Source organism: Canis aureus, chromosome 33 (genome assembly GCF_053574225.1).
Source record: "Canis aureus isolate CA01 chromosome 33, VMU_Caureus_v.1.0, whole genome shotgun sequence".
NCBI classification, from domain to species: domain Eukaryota; kingdom Metazoa; phylum Chordata; class Mammalia; order Carnivora; family Canidae; genus Canis; species Canis aureus.
The window spans coordinates 7,763,052-7,790,170 of NC_135643.1; the positions used below are offsets into that span (position 1 = coordinate 7,763,052).

The 27,119-nt window shown below is 36.0% G+C and overlaps 1 long non-coding RNA gene and 1 other non-coding gene across 2 annotated transcripts in view; both read left to right on the forward strand.

The window, feature by feature from the left end:
- The first annotated feature begins 1,180 nt into the window (after positions 1-1,180).
- Positions 1,181-27,119, forward strand: part of LOC144304257 (uncharacterized) — a 79,765-nt gene continuing 53,826 nt past the window's right edge. The window contains exon 1 of the long non-coding RNA XR_013371185.1: positions 1,181-1,530. This is a non-coding gene — a long non-coding RNA (uncharacterized LOC144304257). The remainder of the gene's footprint in view (positions 1,531-27,119) is intronic.
- On the forward strand, positions 4,016-4,121 carry LOC144304420 (U6 spliceosomal RNA). Its single transcript, XR_013371333.1, has one exon. It is a non-coding gene; the product is annotated as a U6 spliceosomal RNA (small nuclear RNA).

A 27,119-nucleotide genomic window follows, 5' to 3' on the forward strand; every position in this document is an offset into this window, starting at 1 on the left:
AGTCCTAGCTGTGCCTGCTTGCGTGGATAGCCACTGTCTAATGAGAACTTTAATATGGTAATACTCTATATTAAAGAGAAGATCTTAATAAGAATAAGCTCTTACTCCATATATTTATTGGGTTCAGCAGTATTTTCAGATCCCTGCTCTGTGTGAAGCATAGTATTAGAGAATGGAGTCAAAGCTGAAGCGGGAGGCAAAGTTGGTAGCCAGAAAATATTCATTGAAAGTTTCTGGATGTTGATTTGGTTCATGAGAGCACTCTATTTTGATCATTATAGGTTTACTTTGTTATCTTCAATTAAGCTTGTGTTTATCAGATATTCTTTTCAATGTTTTTGATGGTAGAAAGGATTAAAAAAAAGACATGGGACCCAGATGTCAACTGTAGTCACCTTGTCTATGAGATTATATAAAATATAGACTTTCCAATATTCTGTGAGAAGCTCGGCACTTTGTCATGATTTTAGCAAATTCCTATAAGTTTATATTATCAAACTCACTTTTGACTATCATCCTGGCCTCTCTGAATGTTCGATTTCATGAATATTAAATCTTCTGCACCTTTTTCTGCCAATGACAAATATGGACCCTGGCCCCTTTTCATGGATTTTTCCTCAAATAACTCTCACGGGGAACTTGTATTGATAGCAGAATGTATTAAAGGTTTTAGAATGTCGGAAGGGGCTTATAGCTCAGAGGCACAAACAGCCTATTTTTTAAAATCCTTTAGATATCCTGGTTAATCAGCTTCTTAGGTAGGCCCCAGACACCTGCCAGTTTGCCCAGCTTCCTTATCTCTCTCCCTTTCTCTTCCCTTTTCTCTTCTTCTTGCTCTACAGGCTTCTCAAATATGCCCTATTTTTTCCAGCTGAGAGAATCTTTTCACTTTCTCCAGCCAATCCTTAATCTCGGGGTCTTATTTTTTACATGTTAGTAGTCAATTCAAAGTGTTTCCTTACATAAAGACATTTTTTTTTTTCCGAAGTAACACCTTGGTGACAAACATTAAAATAATAGTCTTTCTCCTTGCTTTACATAAATCTTGATAAATTGTAACCTGGTTCTCATCTTTTCCTTCTTCTTGAACCCCTATTTCCTTTTCTGTGGTATTTCCAAGGTTCCAAGTTCCTCTGGTGCTTAGAATTCCAATTGTAAGCCAATAGAGCATGGTGGAAACCATGAACGAGAACAAGCAAAGCCTATGAATATTTTTAATACTTCCCTAGGAAAACATACAATGCTCTCTATGATTTTTGGTATAGGTCACCATGTAGATCATTGGCAAGCAAAATGACAATTCCATACCAAAAGTTTAGTCTAAGAAGGATGATTATTTAAATGTTTATGTTATTGTAGCTCTGAACAAAAGATTCCAAGATTGTGAATCAGAGCATAGCAACACAAACTACCTCACCTCATCTTTCCTCTTCCAAAAAGGACTACCTTAACCTCTTGCCACCCTATATGAAACCCTGCTTCCTTACTTGTAAGAATAAGAACATGATGAGATTAATGGATTTTCACCAGGTAGGATTTAGTTTTACTTTAAAAGTTACTATAAAAAGTTAATTTGTAGAAAACTAAAGTTTTAACACATGCAAGAATGCTTAAACAGCTATTACTTTATTAAAAAGAGTAATAAAAGATCAATTAAAATCAATTTAGAAGTTAATTTAACTGTTATTTCCCTATTCAACAGATTTGCATGAAAGTTTGAAAAAACAGGTAGTGATAAGCCTTAGAATTAAAAAAATTATTTACATTCAATTAATTAAGCCTTAGAATTTAATTTAGGGTGAGTCTGCTGGTGATATATTCCCTGTTTTGTTAGTCTGAAAATGTTTTATTTATTTATTTATTTATTTATTTATTTATTTATTTATTTATTTATTTAAAAAATAGCTTTATTGAGATATAACTGACATACAATAAACAGGAAATATTTGAAGTGTACACATTAGGAAGTTTTGTCATATGCATACAGATGTGAAACTATCACAATAAAAAATAGTGGACACATTCATAGCCCCTACTTTCTTCCTGCCCCTTGGTAATCAATCCCTCTATCTTTCTCACTGCCTCAACCACCAATCATCTTTTTGTTACTAGAGATTAATTTGCATGAAAATATTTTTTTTTTCATTTTTGAAGGTCATTTTTGCTGTGTATAGAACTCTAGATTTTGAGTTATTTCTTTTCAGAAATTTGAAATTACTCTCCATGGCCTCCAGGTTTCCATCAAGAGGTCATCCCTCAGTCTATTTATGGCTCTGTAATCTTTTTCCTTTTTCTTTTCAGCTTTATTGAAGTGTAATTGACAAAAATCATATATATTTAAGGTATATCATCTGATGTTTTGAGATATATATATATATATACATATAAAGATTTTTGAAAAAGACTTATTTGAGATAGGGAGAACACAAGAACATTCCCTGCTGAACAGGGGAGCCTGATGCTGGGCTGATCCCAGAACCCTGAGATCATGACCTGAGCTGAAGGCAGATGCTTAACTGGCTTCACCACCCAGGTACCCCAATATACGTTTTTAAATAATCACCACAGTCAAATTCATCATCTTATGTTGTTGACATTTTTTGTGTGTATCCTAAGAATCTTAAGATTTATTTACTCTCACCAAATTTTAAGTATACGACATAGTGTTGTTTAATATAGTCACCATACTGTACATCAGATCTCTAGAATTTATTTATCTTGCATAACTGAAACTTTGTACCCTTTGATCAATATCTAACCCTGGAAACCATCATTTTTCTCTATGCTTCCATGAATTTGATTTTTTTAGGCTCTCTATATAAGTAAGATCATGCAGTGTTTATCTTTCTTTGTGTGGCTTATTTCCGTTAGTGTAGTACCCTCAAGGTCCATCCATATTCTTGCAAATGAAAGAATTTCTTTCTTTTTTTAAGGCAGAATAATACTCCATGGTGTGTGTGTGTGTGTGTGTATATATATATATATATATATATATATATATATATATATTCCTTATCCATTCATCTGCCAACAGACATTTAGGTTGTTTCCATATCTTGGCTATTATTACTAATGTTACAAGGAATATGAGATTGTATAGTACTGATTTATTTATTTATTTATTTGGATAACCCAGAAGTGGGATTGTTGGATCACAGGGAGTTCTGTTTTTAATTTTTTTGAGGAACCTCCATACTGTTTTCCATAATGACTGTACCAGTTTATGTTCCCAAAAATAATGTACAAGGTTTCCCTTTTCTCCATATCCTTACCAACATTTATTATCATTTGTCTTTATGACAATAGCCATTTTAACAGATGTGAAGTGATATCTCATAGTTTCAATTTGCATTTCTATGATAATTAATGATGTTGAGTACCTTATCATTTTCACCTGTTGGCCTTTTATATGTTTTCTTTTGAGAAATGTCTTGAGATCTTTTGCCCATTTTAGAATTGGATTATGTATTTGCTATTGAATTGGTTGAGTTCCTTATATAGTTTGAATATTAATCCCTTATTAGATGTGTGGTTTGCAAATATTTTCTTTCATTTCATAGCTTGCCTTTTCACTGTTGATTATTGCCTTTGCCGTGAAGAAACTTTTTAGTTAGATGCAATCCTATTTATCTATTTTTGCTTTTGTGGCTTGTACTTTTGGGGTCATATCCTAAAAAAACATTGCCCAGCCCAATCTCAAGGAGCTTTTTCCTTATGTTATTTTTTAGTAGTTTTACTGTTTCAGGTCTTACATTTAATCTGGACATTACTTTGGGTAGTGTGGACATCTTAATATTAATTCTTCCAATTCTAACACATGGGCTGTCTTTCCATTTATTTGAGTCTTCTTTTGTTTCCTCCATCAATGCTTTACAATTTTCAGTGTATAAGTTTTTCTTTTTATAATATATTTATATTTTTAAAATATCTTAGTGAACAAGGAAAATACTCCTGTGACTATGAGCCAGTTCAAGAAATATAACTTGGTCAGCCAACTCAGAGACAAGGCTAATGTGTGCTCACTTCAGCAGCACATGTATTAAGATTGGAACGACATAGAGAAGACTAGCATGGCCCCTGCGCAAGGATGACACACAATTCGTGAAGCATTCCATAAAAAAAAGAAAAAGGAAAAAACAAAAAAGAAACAAGCTGACATATTCATTAAGTCCAGTAGGCAAAGTACCTGGACCCACAATTGTTGTAGGGTTCAAGAAAATAATTTCTTTTAAGATATTTTGATTTATTTTAGGGGCTCATGAAGATGCTTTAATTTTTTTTAAGAAAAAAAGGGAAATGTTTTAGCACACAACATTAATATATGAATGTATTTACCTTTATAACAACATAGTCATAAGTTATAACTTATGAAAGTTTTTATGGTAATAGGAAAATGGGAAGGCAAAAAGTTCCTCAGGCCCACTAACATCATATTGTGTTCTTGCTCACAAGCATCCTAATCACTATCTCCTTACTCTCAAAAGTAATCAATATCTTAATTTTTATTATAATCTCTCATTACATTTATTTATTTATTTATTTATTTATTTATTTATCTATCTATCTATCTATCTATCTATTTATTTATTCATTCATTTATTTGAGTTGGGGGGGCTGGAGATAGAATGGGAGAGGGAAAGAGACAGGCAGAGGGAGCATCTGAAGCAGATTCCATGCCCCCAGCACAGATCCTGGCATGGGGCTTGATCTCATGACCCTGAAGTCATGACCTGATCTGAAATCTAGAGTTGGTTACTCAACTGACTGAGCCACCCAGATGCCCCTCATTGTATTTCTTTATATCTTTATTACTCCAGTATGCATCCCTAAATACTAGTTTTATCTGGCATGTAAAAATCTGTTATAAATTTAATTTCTTTACTTGGTAGGTGATTCTTTCATCTCTTATTTTATCCAACGTTGATTTGTTGAAAAATTGAGTCCTGTGACCTATAGTTTTCCACTTTCTGGCTCTTGTTCATTGCATACTCAAGGGTCAGTTTAGTTTTCTTCTGTGTTCTATATTTTCTGTAAATGGTCAGCTGGATCCAGAGGTTTGATCCTAATTTGAGTTTAATCCCTTTGGCAATATTATGTAAGTGGTGTGGTGTTCCTTCAGGAAGCACCTCATGTCAGGTTGCCTTTCCTTTTGTGCTGTTGGAAGCCCACTAGTCCTCAATTATACCAATTCTTATGTTAATGTTTCTCTGCTTATTTTGATTTTCTGAAGCTGACTATCCATTGATTCCTCAGGAGGGATTCATGAGCACACTGTTCTCTGAGTTCCTAATATTGTTAACGTTTTATATGTGCCATTTATACTTGAAAATCATTTTTTTTATATAAAATTTTTAGTTCACATTTTCTTTCCTAAGTGTTGTGATGGTTAATTTTTGTGTCAATTTGACTGGGCCATGATGCCTAGATATATTATCAAGCATTATTCTGGATGTTTCTGTATGGGTGTTTTTGATTTAGATTAACATTTATATCAGTGGAATTTGAGTGAAGCAGATTGCTCTTCATAATGTAAATGGACCTCACCCAATTAGTTGAAGACCTAAATAAAACAAAAGACCGACGTTTTCCAAACAAGAGGGAATTCTGCAGCACTCGAATTGCAATGTTGGCTCTTCTCTAGTCTCTAGCTTGCTGGTCTACCCTGCAGAGTTTAGACTTGCCAGCCTCCATAGTTGCATGAACCAATTCCTTAAAATAAGTTTTCTCTCTCTCTACACTTCTAGAGAACTCTGGCTAATACAAGTGTCTTAAATATATTACTCAGACTTATTTTTGTAATGAGGCTTGATGTTAAAATGTCTGAAAATCTTATTTTCTCTCCCCTGGGTGTCATTTTCTCCTTTTTCCAGATCCCTAAAGGGATTTCTTTTAAGCTTAGGGCTCAAGTTTGTACATGTTCTGATAGATTTATACCTAAGTATTTAATTTTTTTTGGAACTATTGTAAATGTTACTCATTTTAAATTTCATTTTCCAATTGTACATTGCTAATATATAGAAATATGATTAATTTTTGTTTGTTGACCTTGTATGCTATAATCCTACAAAACATTTTAGTTGTAGGGGGTTTATTAAACTAAACTTTTTAGGGTTTTTTTTTTTGGCATATTCTACATAGACAATCATAGTATTTGTGAATAAAGACAGTTTTATTTCTTCTTTTTAAATCTATAAGACTTTTATTTATTTTTCCTTTTATTCACTAGCTAAAACTCTATATGTTGAGTAGGAATGATGAGATTGGACATTGTTGCCTTGCTCCCAATCTTAAGGGAAAACAGTCTTTCAACATTAAATATGATGTTTAGTGTAGTTTTTGTGTTTTTGTTTTGTTCTTTTTTTTTTTTTTTTGGCAGATATCTCTTTTTAAAAAAATTTTTTTTTAATTTTTATTTATTTATGATAGTCACACAGGGAGAGAGAGAGAGAGAGAGAGAGAGAGAGGCAGAGACATAGGCAGAAGGAGAAGCAGGCTCCATGCACCGGGAGCCCGACGTGGGATTCAATCCCAGGTCTCCAGGATCGAGCCCTGGGCCAAAGGTGGGCGCCAAACCGCTGCGCCACCCAGGGATCCCTATATCTCTTTTCAGATTGAGGATCAGGTTTTTTCTATATCCTCGTTTGCTGCAATTTTTATCAGAAATGGATGTTGAGATTTGTCAAATCCTTTTTCTGCATTAATTGATATGATCATACATTTTTGTTTAGAGTGTTAATATGGCGAATTAGAATGATTGATTTTCAAATATTGAACCACCTGTGCATCCCTTTGATAAACTCCAAATGGTTTTGGGGTATGATTTTTTTTAATATTGCAGGGTTAAATTATTAATTTTTTGATAACTTTTGTATTCATGAGGAATCTTGTTCTGTGGTTTTCTTTTGTACTTTGTTTAGTTTTGGTATCAAGGGTTTTCTTTTACATTTATTTTATTAGAAAATATAGCATAGTAATCATGGCAGTTACACATTTAAAAATCTATATTATTTTCCATTGTCTAATAGAGTAAGTCTATAATAACTTTGATAGTATTCTATCTCACATCAGATTTTTTAATGTAGGGCAGCCCGGGTGGCTCAGTGGTTTAGTGCCGCCTTCAGCCCGGGGTGTGATCCTGGAGACCTTGGATCGAGTCCCGCATTGGGCTCCCTGCATGGAGCCTGTTTCTCCCTCTGCCTGTGTCTCTGCCTCTCTCTCTCTGTGTCTGCCATGAATAAATAAATAAAATCTTTATTTAAAAAAAATTTTTTTTAATGTATATGTCTTAGTCTGTAAACTTTTCTATTCCTGTCACTTGTACCCTTTCTGCTACTTCAGTTTCCAGGTCTATGATGTCCTGATATCCTGCTTGCAGTTCCCCAAGCATGCCAGACTGTGACAGTCTCAGTTTTTTCACTAACCGTTCTTGTAAGACCAGGAATATCCTATTTCAAGTCTATATGCTTAATAACCTCTATTTTTGGGGAGCTGAGTTTTCTTAAAACTCCAAATGTTGTTGACTATTTCTCCCTCCTGCCTCTAGTCTACTCAGTATCAATGCCTATTGTAGCACTTATTTATTTACAACCTCCCCTCCAACCCCCCCTACCCCCCCATACCCTGCACTGCACTGGTTAGTGAGTACTTTGAGGGCAGGGATTTGTCTTTAATTTCCAAGTACTTAACAAAGTCTGGTGCACCAGTGGTGTCCACTGCTTATTTGTTGATTGGATAAGTGAATAAATGTCTTATAGCTTCGAGTGTCCTCCAAGCTTATTGAGAGAATATATATTATGCTTTTATATTCCTTGATTACTGAGAAACTTTGCAAATTATATATATATATATATATATATATATATTTGTTACTAACAGTTTTAATCTTTGACAATTCCAATATTACATTATGGTCTCTATCATGAACATTTTCAACATATGTATATCTAATATATACTTATGAGTGTAAGTTTAAGAGAGTAAATGTAATTTATGATGATTTTAGAACTCTGGTTTCTAGACTGAGATCCTTGAACTCTAATGGGTTCAAATATAATAATGGGCATCAGTGAATTATTTTCTCTATTTTAAAAAATGTAATAGAACTATATATTAACATCTATGAGGTTGTCCAAATTAACTGAAATATTAAATTCTTTGCTTTTGACCATAATTTTGTTATACAGTAAATCAGAAACTTAGAATAACAGCTATGATCACAGACTAAATAAATAATATTTAATAATTACAACTTGGAACACAGAAGTTTTCAAAACATAATATGCATAGGAGAGCTTTATAAGAGGTTATTATCAGTGGAAAAATTATTTTTATGGAGAGATTTTTGTTATATATTATATTCCTATGACTATTTTTTCTTCTTTGTTTTGAAAGCTTTGTATTGTGAAATGTTTCAATAATTGAGTATTATGCTGAATTGGGTTTTCAGTGAATTGCTTGAAATCATATGCTCAAATTGCCCAGAAGGATAGACTAAGTTTACCAATTAAATTTCTTATAAATATACAAACTTTTCCTGTAACTTTATGGTGAGTTGATATGTTTTCTGTGAATTGCTTTGACTTTTTGGTGAGTTCTAATGCATGCATTTCATCCTTCAGCAGCTCAAATTACAAAAATGAATCAATGGTATTTCTTCCCAAGAAACCTCTGCCTTGTCTCTGAAAAAAAAACCAAAGGGATGTATATTCTGGTTGTTTATCAGAATCTCATTTAAATTAGTACTCTAGTTTTGTTTTAGACTGATCTGAAAAAAGTCATTTGTGCCATTTTATGTAAATCTAAATTAGCAAATAATTTTAATAATGATCATTTTGATACAGATAACTGTAGTATGCAGACTATAAGCAACTAGAAATTTTGAAACTATAAGCTTTTAAAAAAGTAATGATTTTTATGCAAAAGATTTGTGAATAAAAAAAAAAAACAAGCAATCTCTGCCAAAGAAAGCCAGTTTCTTTCCCTGAACATTTCATTGACTGTGCTGTCACAAAGGGTCATCATGAATGGTGCATCCTAGAAGTTGAACATTGCACAACTGCAAAATTGTATGTGACAACCCCACTCTATTCTCTTTGGACCTCTAGTCTCCTGAAGACTTCTTGCCCATTTTCTGGGTTATTTTTAATTGCTTTGATTTTATTTGTGAAAACTCTGAATTTTTAAACTTTGCAATTGTTTATAATTTCAATAAATAAAATCCTTCTTTATATAAACATGTTGAGCACATATAAAGGAAGGGCTCTCTTTCTTTAGGACATACTCTCTCACATCTGCCTTCAAGGTTACAGCCATTGCTGCCATATACTAGTACAATGTAATTTTACCCTCTAACTCAAGTGATTAGTCTAGGAGTTGTAATCTGGCTCAAATGGGCCAATGAGAGCATTCTCTTTGGGTGGCTGACAATTCTAGTGGCCTTGTTTCCTGCTATATTGACCAAAAAAGCAGAAGAATTGAGTCCAGAGAGAGAGGGCAAGAGATGCATACAGAAAATGCAAATCAAATCACAGGTTACAGATGGACAGACACAAGTGAGAATGTTCTGAATCTCTGGTTTGAGGTGCTTCTTGACGCTTAGTGCATTTCTTTTTGAAGTTCTGTGGTGCATTTCTCTTTGGAGTTCTGAGAAGAGAACTCTTCTCTTCTCCAAAGAAAGAAATGGTAGAAACCACCATTTCTAATCATTATTTTGCTTCAACTCAGACAGGAGGGGCCACTTCCAAAGGCCTCATACTTTAGAAGGCTTTCCTCCTTCTATATCCCCTTCAATGGGACAGAGTTTGCAGAGTCAGTGGGATATGCCCATCAAGAGCCATGCTTTGTTTTCTAGACCATGCACTTGGATATATGGGATCAAGGAATTTCTGCTCCAAAAGTCCCAAACCTATTTCTAGGACTTCTGCTGACATTTTCTGGGTCGAGTGTACCTCTCCTGGTTCCCAAGGGTTAGCTACAGCATAGCTCTTTATGGTGGGATGTGAACTGAGTGGATTTGTAGTTTGAGGACATATCACTTGTGTGTATAACTAGCTCCTTAAGGTGTAGAATAGAGCCTGAGGCAAGAAAAAAGGGGTGGCATACCACTAGCCTGTGTCCAGGGGCTGGGGCCTATGGTATTCATATACTGAATTCCTAAAAGTCTGGGAACATGGTCTTCCATGTGTTTGTCAGTATAGAAGGATATGGCACATTTTACTTAGCAATTAGCTTAGTTAGAAATTTTAAATACTTAGACATATTGTATGTAGACTTTCCTTTCCTTTTCTTTTTTAAAGATTTTATTTATTTATTTATGAGAGACACAGAGAGAGAGGTAAGACATAGGTAGAGAGAGAAACAGGTTCCCCGCTGGGAACCTGATGCAGGAATTGATCTTAGGACCCTGGGATCAGGACCTTAGCTGAAGCCAAACACTCAGCCACTGAGCTACCCTGGTGCCCTGTGGACTGTCATTTGTAGTCTTATCCCAGGCTCTGCAGTTGTTAGAGGTGGGCCTCACCAAATAAGCCAATATAATGAAAATCTAGTCTTAATAGTAGTTAAATTAAGGTTAATGATTTATAGTATAAAAGAATTTCTAATAAGATTCTTTTAATAGCATAGGCTAGTGAAAAGACCACTGATTTAGAACTCTTATTAGTTATCTATTGCTGTATAACAAATTACCCTAGGTTTGCAGCTTAAAATAACATTTGTTATTTTACAGTTTCTGTGAGTCAGGAAGCTAGAAGCAGCTTAACTTAATAGTTCTAGTTGAGAGAATTTATTTTTTGAGATTTATTTATTTATTTATTTATTTATTTAAGAGAGCAAGAGAGCACACGCATACAGATGCATGCATGCACAGGGGCAGGGGTAGAGGAAAAGGGAGAGAATCTCAAGCAGACTCCCCACTGAGCATGGAATCCATTGGGGGGGAGGCTCAATCCTACACCCTTGAGATTATGACCTGAATTGAAATCAAGAGTCAGATGCTTAACCCCCTGGGCCACCCAGATGCTCCTAGCTGGGAGACTTATGAGATTGTAGTCAAGATGTTGGCTGGGGCTGCATTTTTATTGGGTTCCATTGGGGCTGAAAGATCCACTTCCAAGCCTACTTATGTGTTGTCGATAGGCCTTGGTTCCTTGCCACATGAGCCTCTCCATAGTTTGGGTGACCTCATGATGACACTTGGCTTCCCCCAGAGTGGATGATGAGAGAGAGAGAGAGGAGAGAGGGAGAGAGAGAAAGAGAGAGAGAGAGAGAGATGTAATTTTTCATAACCTAATCCCAGGAGTGATATACCATCATATCTGCTATATTCCATTGGTAATGCAGACCAACTCTGGTACAATGTGGGAGAGGACTACATAAGGGTATGAATGCCAGGGAAGGGAATCCTTTGGATTCATCCTGGGGGACAGTTTCTCCAGAACTCCTTGCTCAATCTCTCCAGCCCACCAGCGTTTTGGTTCTTGAACCTAGCCCATTCTGTCTCACCTTTGTATATGTGGCCTCTCCATGGTATGCTTTTCCTATTAATCTTCCTTGGATGAACCTCTGTTTTAGATTTCATCTTAAATGACATTGCTCTAGAGAGGGCTTCACTTGATCACTCAATATTTAATAATTTCCTAGTCATTCTCTGTACTATCACATTGTTTTAATTCTAGGTGTCTGACCCATAAATATATGTTGAATGAAGGAGTCTTGGTAATTATGTGACCTTAGGGAAAAGATATGCTCTCTAAACTTGAGAAGCTTTGCCTGTGGTTAATGATCTTCTACCCCCACCTACTACACAGTCTTTTGTGAGAACCAAATAAGCTAGAATTTTCTATAACAGTTGATGAGATTATTATTGTTGGTTAACTCCCCTTCCCCCCCTTTTCCCCTGGAACAGAGGGATTGCCCGGGAATGTATTTTCCCATTTTATTTTTCAGGTTCTCTTTATCTACCTGCATTGTAGGACTGCATTGTTCATTTTTTCATTTTTACATTCACTAGCCTCATTTACTGCCCTGTAAATGTCTCAGAGGACTTCTTTTGAATTAAAGTTATGATTTCACGTGTGAAAAGTATTCAGTTGGGAGCAAGTTTAGCAAGGTTTATTCAAATGTAAAATGACATTGTGCTTTTGGATCATAACTAATCATAGCATCCCATTGAACATGGGAGGTAGTATGTGCTTTTTAGAAGCTAGTTATGCACAAAAGGACAAATACCCAAGAATCAAAGCAAACTTTTAATAATGCCCAATTGGAGTTCTGGTCATGTTTGAGCCATTCAGAGTCTAATCAGTAAAACCCCCTTGAGTCAATAATTGCTTTCTTCTCGAATTATTGCAGGTATCTATTATGCTGCACATTATCCACATAGAAATGAACATATGGTTATTGAACACATAACAAAACAGACTCTGTTGGAGAATGTTTCCTTTAGGATGCCTTAAAACATTCTTGAGCAGAATATTATGGAGGCTGCTTACTATCCCTTCTGTTCCTGGGGTTATAGGAGGGAGGTTCCTAGTCCTTTGTATTATGAACAGTGTATGAGTACACTATGAGAAGTTGAAAAACTCACAATGTATTGATTTATTTAGAGAAACCATAATTATCTTCTGATCACTATCTTTTTCATGATGAAAATAGAATAACAGATGGAGTTTCTTAAAAGTTGGGAAAATATTTTTTCTCTCTTGTGTCACCTTTCAGGGAACTCAAATGTTGGGGAGAGGCTTTCTTCAGAGTGGACCAAACCCTGACCTGCAGTTTGTTGCTGTCTTTATGTAACAACAACAAAAAAGACATTTGATATGTTTAGAAAAAGGAAGGGGAAAGAGTTTGAAAAGGAGAAGTAGAACAAAATCTAGATTAATTTGAATCTGGCTAATTTCTGCTCTGAATTAACTGGACTTTAAAAAGTTTTTTTTAAGGATTTTATTTATTTTTGAATAAGAGATACATGGAGAGTCAGAGGGAGAAAGAGGCTCCCCTCAGAGCAGGGAGCCCAATGCAAAATTCGATTCCAAAACCCTGGAATCACCACCTGAGCCAAAGGCAGATGCTTAACCAGCTGAGCCACCCAGGTGCCCTGAATTAACTAGATTTTAGATTCAACTTAAGAAGAAACAGACAGGGATCCCTGGGTGGCGCAGCGGTTTGGCACCTGCCTTTGGCCTAGGGTGCAATCCTGAAGACCAGGGATCAAATCCCATGTTGGCCTCCTGGTGCATGGAGCCTGCTTCTCCCTCTGCCTGTGTCTCTGCGCCCCCCTCTCTCTCTCTGTGACTATCATAAATGAAAAAAAAAATTTTTTTTTAAAAAAAGAAGAAACAGACAAATCAAAAGCATATATAATTAGTCACCTTATTAGAATCAAATAATTTAAATAATTATAACATTTTATCTTTTAACAGTGTTCAAAGTGACAAGAATTTCCAGGTTAACCAGAATGCCCATTTTTTAAAATATTCTACTTATTTACTCATGAGAGACAGAGAGAGAGAGAGAGAGAGAGAGAGAAAGGCAGAGACACAGGCAGAGGGAGAAGCAGGCCCCATGCAGGGAGCCCAATGCAGGACTCGATCCTGGGACCCCAGGATCGTGCTCCGGGCCGAAGACCGTGTCAAACCGCTGAGCCACCTGGGTTGCCCCAGACTGCCCATTTTTAAAACATTCTATAAAGTTGGGGTATAAATATAACAAGTAATATTTATATGTATGGTTTATACACATATTCATGAATGCACATACATATCTGTGTATATGTATAAAATGATATTAAAATAGGAGTTTCAACCAAGATAGCTAGATATCAGATTTTTTAAAAAAGATTTTATTTATTTATTCACAAGAGATACAGAGAGAGAGGCAGAGACATAGGCAGAAGGAGAAGCAGGTTCCATGCAGGGAGCCCGATGTGGGATTTGATCCTGGGACTCTGGGTTCATGCCCTGAGCCAAAGGCAGATGCTCAACTGCTGAGCCACCCAGGCATCCCTAGATATCAGATATTAAAGTTACTGCTGAAACACAAACCAATTAAATGGAATCTATTAAAGAACTTAAAAAAATTAAAGTGACTGATGAGACCCATAGGATTAACAAAATAGGCTGAAAATCAGGTGGATGATTCTTAAACCCTTCATACCTTGAGGATGTAAAAAATCCAGGGGAGTAGAAATTGAAAGTAGATTTATGAAGAGGATATTTGATTAGAATTGTAGATGTGCTGAGTTCCCCTCTCTTTCCCCTAGAATAGGGTATATGGGGCACATGTCCTTCATCTTGAACTTGGTGAGAGAGGTTTCAGTGGGGCCACTTGGAAAGTGTGATATGTAAACCCTGCAATTGGTCGTGGTGGACTGGTGTCTGAACTCCATCTGAGAAATGGAAACAGTAGGAGATATCTGGGAGTAGAAGCAGAGGGAAAGTGGCTATTTGGGCTGCATTCAGTCCTGGAGTTAGTGGCTAGAAGATCCAGGTGTGTTTCTGGTTAACTGAAAGTGGGCCATCATGAGAGGGACAGAGAAACACACACATATGCACACACAGATCAAGCCCTGGTGTGGTTTGTTCTTCGACCCTGCCCAAGAGCAACACCTGTGGAACAGTCAGAGCAGCAGAGAGAAACTGCACCTACAGCTGGATCCCTAGGGCTGAGAAGAGAATCCTGAGTGGCAGGAAGAGATGAGTTTACCAACGTAAGGGAACTGTAGGTGAGACAGTTGCTACAGTATAGGTGGAGGAGAACCAGCTTCAGGTTTCTGCAGGCCTGGGAAGCCCAAAGTTGGCTTATAACCATAAGTGATCAAGACAGATTCTCATTCTCCTGATGCAATAACCTGGGGAGATGAAAAAGCACAGTGTAGGAGTATGGGTGGGAAGGCTGGGTGGGCAAAGAGAGAAGAAATCAGTTACACTCTCTTCCCTAAATACAGTTCAAGTCTGAGCAGCACCCTCATATCTGCAGGAGAGGAGCTTGAACTTTAGGCTGAGAACGAAGTGATTGATGATTACCATGCTTACATGTATTAAATACGGATTTGAGCCTTTTTTGTAAAGATTAAAAGTGACCATAGGAGTGAGGGGCTGCTATCTGAGAGAGACTGGCAAATTCATAGGGCCTGCTTGGGTTTTCATTCTGGGGTAGAGGAAGATTCATGGGTTGCATGTATTTGTACAAGTGTAGAAAAATAGCTGAAAGGATAAGCATTTGACTGTTGGTTGGGGTTACCTCATCGAAGTAGAACTGGAGATACAGGGAGTGGAGGTAGCTTCATATTTCACTATGGGTGTTTCCCTTCCAAAATGGCAGAGTTTGAATTAATTTTATTTTTTTATGTTTGCATTTTCAAAGTCGAACACATTTTATGTTCCTAGGCATGCATATTTATTTGAATCAACCAACACTGAACACACACAGAGTAAATAAGTGTGTGTGATTTCAGAACTAAAGGGGTTGTGTTCCCGGTATGTGTATATGACTATATAAATCCTTATTTGTTTAAAAAAATATAGAATCATTGGTGTGAGCAGTGCTGTATTTTGTGGCTATTCTAGTGACCTCTGTTCAGGCGCTCCTACTGCCTTGTGTGTTGGCATCTCTAGTTTGTACCAGAAGGAAACCTTGTGTATGGTTTCACAATGAAATTCATGGAGCTCTCTGCTTGAAATAATATAAAAGACCTTTATTATTCAACCTGTGCATTCATCTATGCAACCACATCTCCTTAGGGAAATGCTTGAAAATGGGATTTTCGTGGCCTTCTCTCCCATTTGACTTTCCTCCCTCCCTCCTGCCTCCCTTTTCCCTATCCCTGTCCAGGTATCTATTAGTTATCTCTTTCAGTAACACTGTTCTGGCTGCATTGAAAGTGCTTTTTAATGTAGGAGATGTACTTCAGGCATAACACCAGGTCACTTTCTGAGTAACATTTTATGGGATTGATTAAACTTTAGCACCATAACTGTTGACTTTACAGGCCAGGAAAGAGACTCAGAGTGTTACACTCTGGACAATTTGTGCCTCACAGTTTTGAAAAAAAAATCAAAGAGAGATAAGGATTTAATGTGTCTGGAAAAAAAAAAAAAGGCTGTCATCTATTTTTGAGTCTTCTGTATTTAAAAGACCTCAATATTAAAAATGAAATAATATATTTTACACTAATAAACTTAATTTACAGCAAAGAACTGTAAAAAAAAGAAGGTGAATTTTTTAACTGTAGGAATGATTCTAAAGATTTAAGATGGCCCCTTCAGTGCTCCAACCCCAACTGCTTACTGTTACCTCTTCTGCTGCTGGAAAATGGAGGTACATTTGCTCTTGGTGGAGTTTTCAAGGTTGTGAGATGAGGCATGGCTAATCTTTTTATTAGAGAAAGATATTTTTGGGGCTAAAATGCAGTAGAATTGGGGACCAAAGCAAAAAAAAAATTTTTTTTTCATTTGTTTGGGATTTGGAAATCCAAATCGTTGATTTTATCTGCACACAAAGGTATATCAGCAGGGGCTCAGTGACGCGGTTCATGATGAGCAGAAACATATCATGGAAACTAACAAGGTAGTAAAAAAAATAATTCTTATTAATTCATTGTATTGGCTTTGTTCTGTGTCAGTTTAGCTAGGTTGGAACTATGTCTCCCAGAATTCACTTCCCTCTGTGGTTCTGGATTAGGGTTCACCAGGAGAAAGATGTGGGTGAGAATTTGCAGGCACAAGCATAGCAGCAGCCACTGCACTTGGAAAGTCACCTGCTTGGTGACTTGGAAAGTCATTGCTACTGATGTGCTAGAAGGGTCTGTATAGACCACTGATCTGTTGGCTTTGTTCCTCCGTGCAGGCCAGCAGCTGGGCCCAGAGCTCCTCCAGCTCTGACTGCATCAGCAACTTCAGCTTCTTTGGATGCAAGCCAGGCAGGTGTGGGACCCAAAGCTGGGTGGCACCAGCTTTTTCTGCAAGTCACCTTCATTGATGGGGCTTCACATGGTGGGAATCAGGGACAGGTTCTGATTTGCCCTTGTTCCCCCAGTTTTCATCCAACTTTTTTTCTTGACTGTCTAACTGACCTACAGTGACTTCAGACTCCTCACAGAGTTTACAGCCTTCCAGAAGATTCTTTGTTTTACGGAATGAACATTGTTCATCTTGAATCAAGTTTTATCTGAAAAAAATATTGCCATCTCAATTAACTTAATTTTTCAACCTCTGTTTTTTAAAAAAATTTTACCTTTCCCAGTGGACTTTAAGAAAATATAGCACAAGAAACCTGGTGAATAATTTTTTCTAATATATACTATCTGATTAAACTTTGCAATAAGAAGAGAGCAATCTGAACTTGGTATATTAAATGATTTGCAAATTGCAATGTGCTGCACTTTTCAGTTACATACCTAAGTAAAATAAATCAACTTCTGTCTTATCAGCATTGGGGAATTTTTCATGTGTGATCATTGTATTTTAAAGTCGGCAATATACACACTGTCTTTTTAAATAAAGGTGATATTACTAACTTTTCTTCAGTAAGGCTTATGCCTGAGTTGTTGGGATAGAGCTATTTTTTTGTTTTTGTTTTGTTTTGTTTTTGCTTAAGCATAGTTTCCAGCATAGGACACATTTACTAAGTGATAGCTATTATCATTGCAATGATATAACTTTAAAACTCTAAGATTTATTTTAGTTGATTACACAATTAAAAAAAAGACTCTTAATATTAGTTTTTTGTGGGATCCCTGGGTGGCGCAGCGGTTTGGCGCCTGCCTTTGGCCCAGGGCGCGATCCTGGAGACCCGGGATCGAATCCCACATCAGGCTCCCGGTGCATGGAGCCTGCTTCTCCCTCTGCCTATGTCTCTGTGCCCCTCTCTCTCTCTCTCTCTGTGACTATCATAAATAAATAAAAATTAAAAAAAATATATTAGTTTTTTGTATTTGGGAGTATAACCTACCTGGCAAAGATATGGGAGATTGCAATTGGGCAGATAATTTTTTAACAAGTACTGCCTTCATTTATATGAAGGAATGAGAGTTGCCTTTACGCTTGTTTGTGCATATGCACATACACATAAACACTCCTATGTTACTTTAACTTGTAGATTCAATTGTTGTACAATTTGCTTTGTATCTTTGTGTCTTTCAAGTGCAAGTTGAAGTTCTAACCTTCTCCAGTTGTTTTCAAATGTACACTAGAGTTAGGAAAATATATGGTAGTGTCAAGGCATGACATGAAAGTAGATGTCCTCCAACAGCAAGCTGCTAATATTTTTGTTTATTTAACAAACTTTATGTACATTTATGTATATACACGAATGCACACACATATAAACACACACAGGCATGCCACTGCATAATGTGTGAGAAAATATGTATATTTGGTGTATATGGTCTGCAGTTCACAGATCAGTATCAACCAGAATTTCTTAGAGCCTTATCCCATCCTGTGATCTTCTTCTAGGACTTACTATGGTTTCTTTCCATAAGGGAGTGGCATAGATTCAGGAGTGACAGGCCCTCTCCTTTCTGCCCTTGTCTGTGATTCTATATACTCAAGGACTCAATGATGACATCCTCTATTCTTCCTTTCCATTTCTTTCCATTCTAGTCTCCCTTCCCTTGTTTCAGTATTTCTATCAAGCTACTATAGCCTTAGAGGAGTGAAAAATTAGTTTTCTCTTCCCAAATGGCTGGAGACCCCTGGTATAAATACATACAGATGTAAATACATATGCAGATTTTCTGAAGCCAACCCCTCTTACTCACTGCACTTGCAAATTTCCCAAATACTGTTATGTTAATACTAGGTGATTTATTTTACATAAGGATGCATCTGAAGGGTGCAGCACATTGTGATTTGCAAACCATTTAACTTGCTAAGATCAGATTGTTCTGCTTTATCTGCAAAGTTCACCCACAAGGAATTTAATATAAAGGCTTTTATTCTTGTTGTTTCATGTATCGTACTTTCTTGAGATCTGATGGATGAGTTTGAAATGGGTGTGTGGGCGAGGAGAGAAGGAAATTAGCCACTCTGCAGCTTCTTTGGAAAAGCAACCCCTAACCCTCCATTTCCCACAAGACCGTTGAGAGTATTCAAGGACTCCTAGGAGACTTACAGCACAGACTTTAGGGATACATTATTCCTCAGATGTAAGGTGAATGGGCATGGGCCCAGGAAACAATGAATCAGAATATTATCTGTCTAGCTCATATTATTACCTTGAAACTCTTACAGAGAATAAGTGACTGAGTGCCAGCATCATTGCTAAGAGTAGAGAAGAGATTCCACTAGTTCCCCTCTCTCCTTCTGCAGACAGTTATTGTCTGGTGGTATTGTACCAGGGAGTCATGGGACCAATGCTGGTGTCCTTCTAAGTTACTAACTTGTCTGAGTTTAGGCAAATTACTTTAACTTTTTGGATTCCTCATGTGTAAAACGAGCAGGGGAATCAACTTGATTTCTAAGGTCCACTCACCTCTCAAATTTTATGACTGTCTTACACTTTTTCATCACCTCCCTTCCTTCCTGAACTATGGTTTCCCTTCTCTGATATCCTTTTGTGATAGCCTTTTATTTATTTATTTTTATATGTGCACGCTTTATTCTGGTGGATGACTCATTTTCTTTCTACATATACATTTAATTAAATATTTACTGAGCTCCTACAATGTGCCAAGGCCTGAGATATAAATACTGAAGAAGACAGTGAGGGAGGAATCTCATCAAAGAAGAGGTAATGAAGACAAAAAGAGTAAAATATTTTGTTATGTTATGTGATGTTATAGGAATGGGGAGGTACATGGTATCATGGGATCAAATAGTTGAAGGGACAGGGCATTTGCTCTTGGAGATTAGGAAAGAGATCTGGAGATGTAGCATTTAAGTGGAGGCTTGAACGTTAAGTAGGAGATAATTAAACAGATGGGAGATACTTAGGTGAATAGACAAGGCTTCGTGGTTGATAAGATATAGGAGGTGGTAAGAAGAAAAAAAATAAAATTCAAGTTGCTGACTGACTTGTGGCTAGTGAATGAGTTTCAGAAAGAGAAAGAGAGGGAAAGGCAGTGAGTAGGTTGAAAGTCTTTGGCAGAGGTGGATTCAGGTAGAAAACCCCTGATAATGATAATAATATTTTATATTTAGGGGATCCTTTTCAGAGCAGAACACTTCCACATATATTTTCTCATTTAAGCCTCATAACAAACTAGAAGGTAGACATAATTATTTCTAATATTTAGATGTTAAGAACAATTTTCAAAATTTGGAAGTACACGAAAAGATGGGTACATGCCATTTCCATGTCACAGTGCCTAGCAGGATTATCTAATTCTCCTGGGGTGGGTATCTTTGTTTGATTTACTGTTTACTTTTGATTAGGATATTTTTTAAACTACTTGAAGGCTAGATGTTAACTGGTAGAAAATCAATAGAGATGCAAATGATTCTTAGCTGTCTGATATAAAGGTTTTATTGTTCTGTAAGACACTAAGTTGTGTATCTTATTCCATTTTAGTATCTTCTTTAGCAATTTGATTTCAGCAAACTTTACTACTGTCTCTTCTATCACTCTCTGAAATAACTATACTGTTCTGCTGTTTCCCTCATTAGGGAGTTAAATAAATCTTTAACATGTATTCATATATATTTGTATAAGAGTAATATTTCTAGCATTTTGAAAATGTTCCTTTGAAAGAGATAAAGCCAAAAAAGGTCTTGAGAGACTAAGTGATTTGCTCAAAGTCATGATATTAGAGACAGAGCAGGAACTTTAATTTAGATTTTACGGATCTAAATCTGGTATATTTTGTTGTAGATAGGACACCAAAGGGGAGTTCTGAACAGTTCCTCATTGTTGCTCTGTTTTTGTTTTTATTTTAAATTTTTTAGTGGGGAGTGGGGGGAAGGTGCAGAGGGAGAAGGAAAGAGAATCTTAAGCAGGCTCCACTGACTTGGGGCTTGCTCTCACAACCCTGAGATCATGACCTGAGTGGAAATTGAGAGTCAGACACTTAACTGACTGGGCCACTCAAGCTCCCCTGCTATGTTTCTGTTTTAATTAAGAATAGCTATACTTACAGAAAAGCAGCATGCAGAAAAGCAAATTTCGATTCATTAGTTTTTAAGTTCACTAACATTTTTTGAGTTTTCTGTGACTGCATCCTTTTATGTTTCTCAAGTGTCATAGATATCATGATTTTAAATATCAACACACCAAAATGATTTATTAGCCTCAATTTTCCTGGAAACTGAGGCACTTTATAGATGAGGTAAAAATCCTGACTATGTTGGTAGACCTGGTATCCTTGGTCTCATTGCAGAAGGATTATGTAGGTTATCAATCCAACCTTTGACACCATTTTGGAATCTTCCTGTGATGGTTAATTTTGTGTCAATTTGATTGGGCCACAAGGTCACCAGATATTTGGTTAAACATTATCCTGGGAATGTCTGTAAGGGCTTTGGAGATGAAATTAACATTTAAATCAGTAGACTGAGTAAAGCAGTGTGGGTGAGTCTTATTCATTTATTTGAGGCCTGATAGAACCAAAAGGATGACTCTGTCCCAGGTAAGAGAGAATTCCACCTGCTTGTCTTCTACTTGGGATAGCAGCTCTTTGTGTTGGACACAGACTGCAAGCTTGGCTCTTCCTAAGTTTTGGGTCTGCTGGACTTAAACTAGAACTCTATGATCAGCTCTCCTGGGATTCCAGCTTGCTAGCTCATCCTTATAGTCTTGGGACTTGCTAGCCTGCACAATTGTAGGAGTCAATTCCTTGAAATAAAATCTCTCTCTCTGAGATCCCTGGGTGGCGCAGTGGTTTGGTTCCTGCCTTTGGCCCAGGGCGCGATCCTGGAGACCTGGGATTGAATCCCATATCGGGCTCCCGGTGCATAGAGCCTGCTTCTCCCTCTGCCTGTGTCTCTGCCTCTCTCTCTCTCTCTCTCTCTCTCTCTGTGACTATCATAAATAAAAAAAAAAAAAAAATCTCTCTCTCTCTTTCTGTCTCCCATTAGTCCTGTTTCTCCAGAGAACTCTGAATAATATATCTTCTTTCAAAATTTCCAAACATGTTAATCTCAGCATCACATATTTGGAATGTTCCAACCGTTGGTTGGTTCTTCCTGATATTGAACCATGGTCTCTCTATAATTTTTATCATTGGTTCTAGGTCTGTAATAATCTCATATGTGAAGATGGCTTGCCCATGCACCAAAGTCTCCATTGTAAGCAGAATATTCCCAGGTTCTTTTTTTTTTTTTTTATTCCCAGGTTCTTAATGTGATTTTGACCTCTCTTACTATTAGCTATTTCTAGCTGTCAATGTTTTCCTTAATATACGTCACCCAGGGGGCACCTGGGTGACTCAGTGGTTGAGCATCTGCCTTTTGCTCAGGTTGTGACCCCGGGTCCTGGGATTGAGTCATGCGTTAGGCTCCCAGCAGGGAGGCTGCTTCTCCCTCTGCCTATGTCTCTGCCTCTCTTTGTATATCTCTCATGAATAAATAAATAAAACCTTTAAAAAATATACATGGCACCCAGAAATAAGCACCATATTCAGGAGGCTGTCCATTCATTCTAGAATAACAACCTCAAAAATTGCAACAATAATGGGCAGCATGTATTGAGAGGTTACTACACGTCAAGTTCTGTCTATCCACTCATTTAATTTTTACACAAACCAGAGGATTATAACTTCTTTTTCACATACAAGGAAACTCAGATCAGAGAGGTTATATTATTTATTAGAGTGCAAGAACTAATCTGGTCTAGCACTAAAATCCATTCTCTTAAGAGTAGTACTAGTATCTCCTTGCTTGGACTTTTGATTACAACTTAAAATGAACCATTTAGTCCAATGGTTCAAGATGGCAGATTGCACACACTCATTTATTCTCTCTCCTTCCATAGCTCCCATTAAAACCAGAGAATAAAAAAGTATAAAGTCTACAATACAGAGAGATGAGGGAGTGCAAAGAAGAATAGGATGAATTAGAGTAGGCAAATTTAAACTGTAAGTTATGTTCTATTATAACCATGTGCTTTCATTCTTTTGATAAAGATATCATAAATAAATATAAGCTTTATCATAATTAGGTCAAAAGGTTGATTTATAATGTGTTTTAGTCAACTCTAATCCTTAGGTCATTTATTTATTTTAATTCTTAATGGTGATAAAAAAATAACATTAAATTTACCATCTTAACCTTTGTTTTTTTTTTATAGCTCAATTCAGTCGTACTAAGTATATTCACATTCTTATATTACAGATCTCTAGAACATTTTCGTCTTGCAGAACTCAAGCACTATAGCCATTGAACATCATCTATTTCCCTCTCTCCCCATCCCTGGTAACCACCATTCTACTTCCTGTTTTTATGAGTTTGGCTACTTCAGATTTCTCATATGAGTGAAATCATACAGTGTTTATTTTTTTGTAACTACCTTCTTTCATTTAACAGACTGTCCTCAAGATGCATTAACTCATATTTTTGTGTAGAATTTTTCTATTGAGTCAAACTTTTCCTATTTTTTACTTATTTATAGTTTCATTAGAACAATATTTTCCCCCTGATTTCAGAAGCAATATAGGTTCTTTGTAGAACACTTGAAACTTAGGGAAAGTATAAAGAAGAATAAAAGTATTGACTCATAATTTTCCCACTCAAAGGCAGCAACCATTGTCATTATGGTATATATTTTCTTTCAGTCTTTCGTCTAAAAATTTTTTTGAACATTGTGGGATCTTAATGTATATACAAATGTATATTCTTTTCTCTTCTAACACTTTAGAACATTGTGTTAGTTTACTAAGGCTGCATAACAAAATATCAGACTGAGTGGCTTAAATAATAGAAATTTATTTTCTCACAGTTCCAGAGGCTAGAAGTCCAAGATGAACCAGCAGAATTGGCTCCTTCTGAGGCTTCTCTCCTTGGGTTTTTAGGACTGCCCTCTTGCTGTCTTTTTAATGATCATCCCTCTGTGTACCAGGACACATTCCTGGTGTCCCTTTTTTTGTGTCTTAATTGCTCCTTTAAAGAAAGGCATCAGCCAGATTGGATTAGGACCCAATCTAATGGCCTCATTTTAACTTAATTACCTTTTTATATGCCCATCTCCAAATACAATCACATTCTGAGATATTGAGGGTGACAGCTTCAACACAAAAATTTTGGAAAAGACATAATTCATCTGAATCGCTTATTTACCTATATATTTAGAATCAGTGTACATACCATTCTATTGTGTGTTTATATTCTTTTATTAAATATTTATTATATAAAATTATTAGATAATAAATATTATCATGTTTTCAGACTTTAAAAAATTAATCCCCTTAATTTGGATTATTTTTCTTAGAATTTATTCATAAAGTCGAATAACAGGATCAAAGAAAAAAATATAATCCAGGTTCCCCATTCATATTACCAACTTTCTCTTCAAAAACACTGTGCCCATTTATACTTTCTTCTTTTAAAGTACCCACTTCACTGTGCTTTCATAAATATTAGATTTCCTTATTTTAAAATAATTACTAAATTATCAGGCAAAGGTGATATAGCATTTTAATTTTATTTTTTGGTTATTAGTAAAGTTTGTTTTTCAAATATTTGTTATTCAGTTTTCTTTTTTCTTATAAATTACCTATAAATATTGTTTGTTCATTTACTATAACCTAAATTTTTTAATCAATTCGTTGGTGAAATTTTTTTCTTCAAGGACTTAGACCTGTTGTCTATAATATTTGACACAAATATTTTTCCCAGTTTTTTGTTTGCTTTTCTTTTTTTGCCATATAGATGCTAATTTATATTAAAAAGACATAAAACACGTTTTATGTTATTTTCAATTTCAACTATTCTTTTCCTTTATGCTTTCTTCTATTTCTTTTATTTTTAGAAAGTCTTTCTTCATAAAGAAATTTGAAAAATACCTTCATTTCTCTAACTTCTTATAATTCGATGTACTGAACTATTGAATCTTCCTGGAATTTCTTTATAGCCACAATATGAATTGCTCTAGACTTATTCTTTGAAACAATTGACAAACTCTCAGCAGCACCATATTTTTATTTATTTATTTCTTATTTTTTTAGCACCATATTTTTAAAAAGCTATTTTTTAAATGAAGTAGTCCTCACCACATATCATAGCTTTATTATTTTCAATTGATCTAACAATTCTCAAGTCAGTACCATATGGTTTATTTATTACAGCTTTACAGTTTGTTTTAATACTTCATGGGACTACACCCCTTCGTGGTGCCCATTTTTTTAGTGGGCTTTCCTTCTTCATTCTTCCAAATGAATTAAAATTGTTTTAAGTTCAAAAAATCTGACTGAGTTTTTTATTAGAATTTTATTAATATTCAGGAATATCTTATATCTTTTTACTTTCTCAAGCACTTAAAAAAAAACTCTTGGTCAAATTTTACTAGATTTTTCATTTGAGTCCTGCCATTTCTTTTTGTGTTTTTCCTTGATATTTTATTTTTATATCTTTTAAAATATTTATATTTTCAAAGTGATTTTTCTAGACATATAGACAAACATTCAATTTTTGAAACTTCATCTTGTCTTACCATTTTTATTAATTTTTAGAACTAGTTCTAATGGTTTGACTCTCTTGGACTTTTGGCAGTACCTAATCCTGTAGCATGGATGACAATCTTTTCTTTCTCTTTGTACTTTTCTGTTCCTTAATAATGCATTATTAAATTGGCTAGAGCTAAGTCCATAACTTTGTTGAATATTAAGTGACAACCATGTTACTCCTATATTTAATGGAACCTCTTTTATTAGATCACTATTTAGCTTAAGGATAGATTGTGGGCTACAACTGATTGTAGATGTCAGGCTTTTTATTTATTTATTTATTTATTTATTTATTTATTTATTTATTTATAAGATTTTATTTATTTATTCATGAAAGACACAGAGGAGAGAGAGAGGCAGAGACACAGGCAGAGAGAGAAGCAGGCTCCATGCAGGAAGCCTGATGTGGGACTCGATCCCGGGACTCCAGGATCACGCCCTGGGCCAAAGGCAGGCGCTAAACCGCTGAGCCACCCAGGGATTCCCTTTTAGATTAATTTTTAATACACATTATCTACTTATTTTGGGCCCATGGGCCAGCTTCTCAACTTACTTACGGGTGGTGAAGCAGGCAACCTAATGCAGTATTAGCCCCTTTTGTCAATCTGGGCCACTTGGAGCTCAAGAGATATGTCTTCTTTCAAGAAGATATTATTTTTTTTTATTTTTAAAAATTTTATTTATTTATCTATTTGAGAGAGAGAGAGAGAGAATATGTGCACATGAGTTGGGGGAGAGGCAGCAGGGAAGGGGAGAATCTCAAGTAGTTACCCTGCTGAGCGCCAGAGTGGAAGTGGGGCTTTATCTCACGACCCTGAGATCATGACCTGAACTAAAACCGGGAGTTGGAGGCTCAATTGAGTGAGCCACACAGGTACTACTCAAGAGGATACTATTGAACACATAGATTCCTGTACCTGTACCCTGGCACACTAGCTAGCTTCTTTCTGTGACTCAATTAACACTATTCAGCAGCTATGAATTCTGCATTTTCCACTTCATTCAGCTCACATTTCTCTATCTTGAATACAGAGATTGGAGACATCTTAGTAAATGCTCTGCTGAAATCAAGATAGAATAAACCTCTGGTATGCTCATGCCTACCAGTCTAGTAATCCCAGAGGAAATGAGGCTAGATATCCACGTGAACCCAGTTTTCATTTTCCAATGTTCACATACCATCTAAAATTATCCTGACATTCAATATGGAATGTTTCTTGAATCCACTTTTCATTTCTTTTAAAGAATAGACATTTGTTCCCATATGATCTTTGGGAACCTTTCCCTTTTTTAAAGATTTTGACTGTGATGGTGGGACCACTACTATGATCTGTTTAATACTCTGAAATGTAGTTATTTGGGGTCCTGACACTTGAATTTGCTTAGAACAGCTGGGTGTGTTCTTAATGTCCTCTACCTTTCTCTGGCTTTCATTTCTCTTAAACCACGTTGGCGCCTTCCTCTCCAGAGTGAAGGTCATGCTCCAATAGAAAAGATTGAAACAAAATAGGTATTGACTAATTCT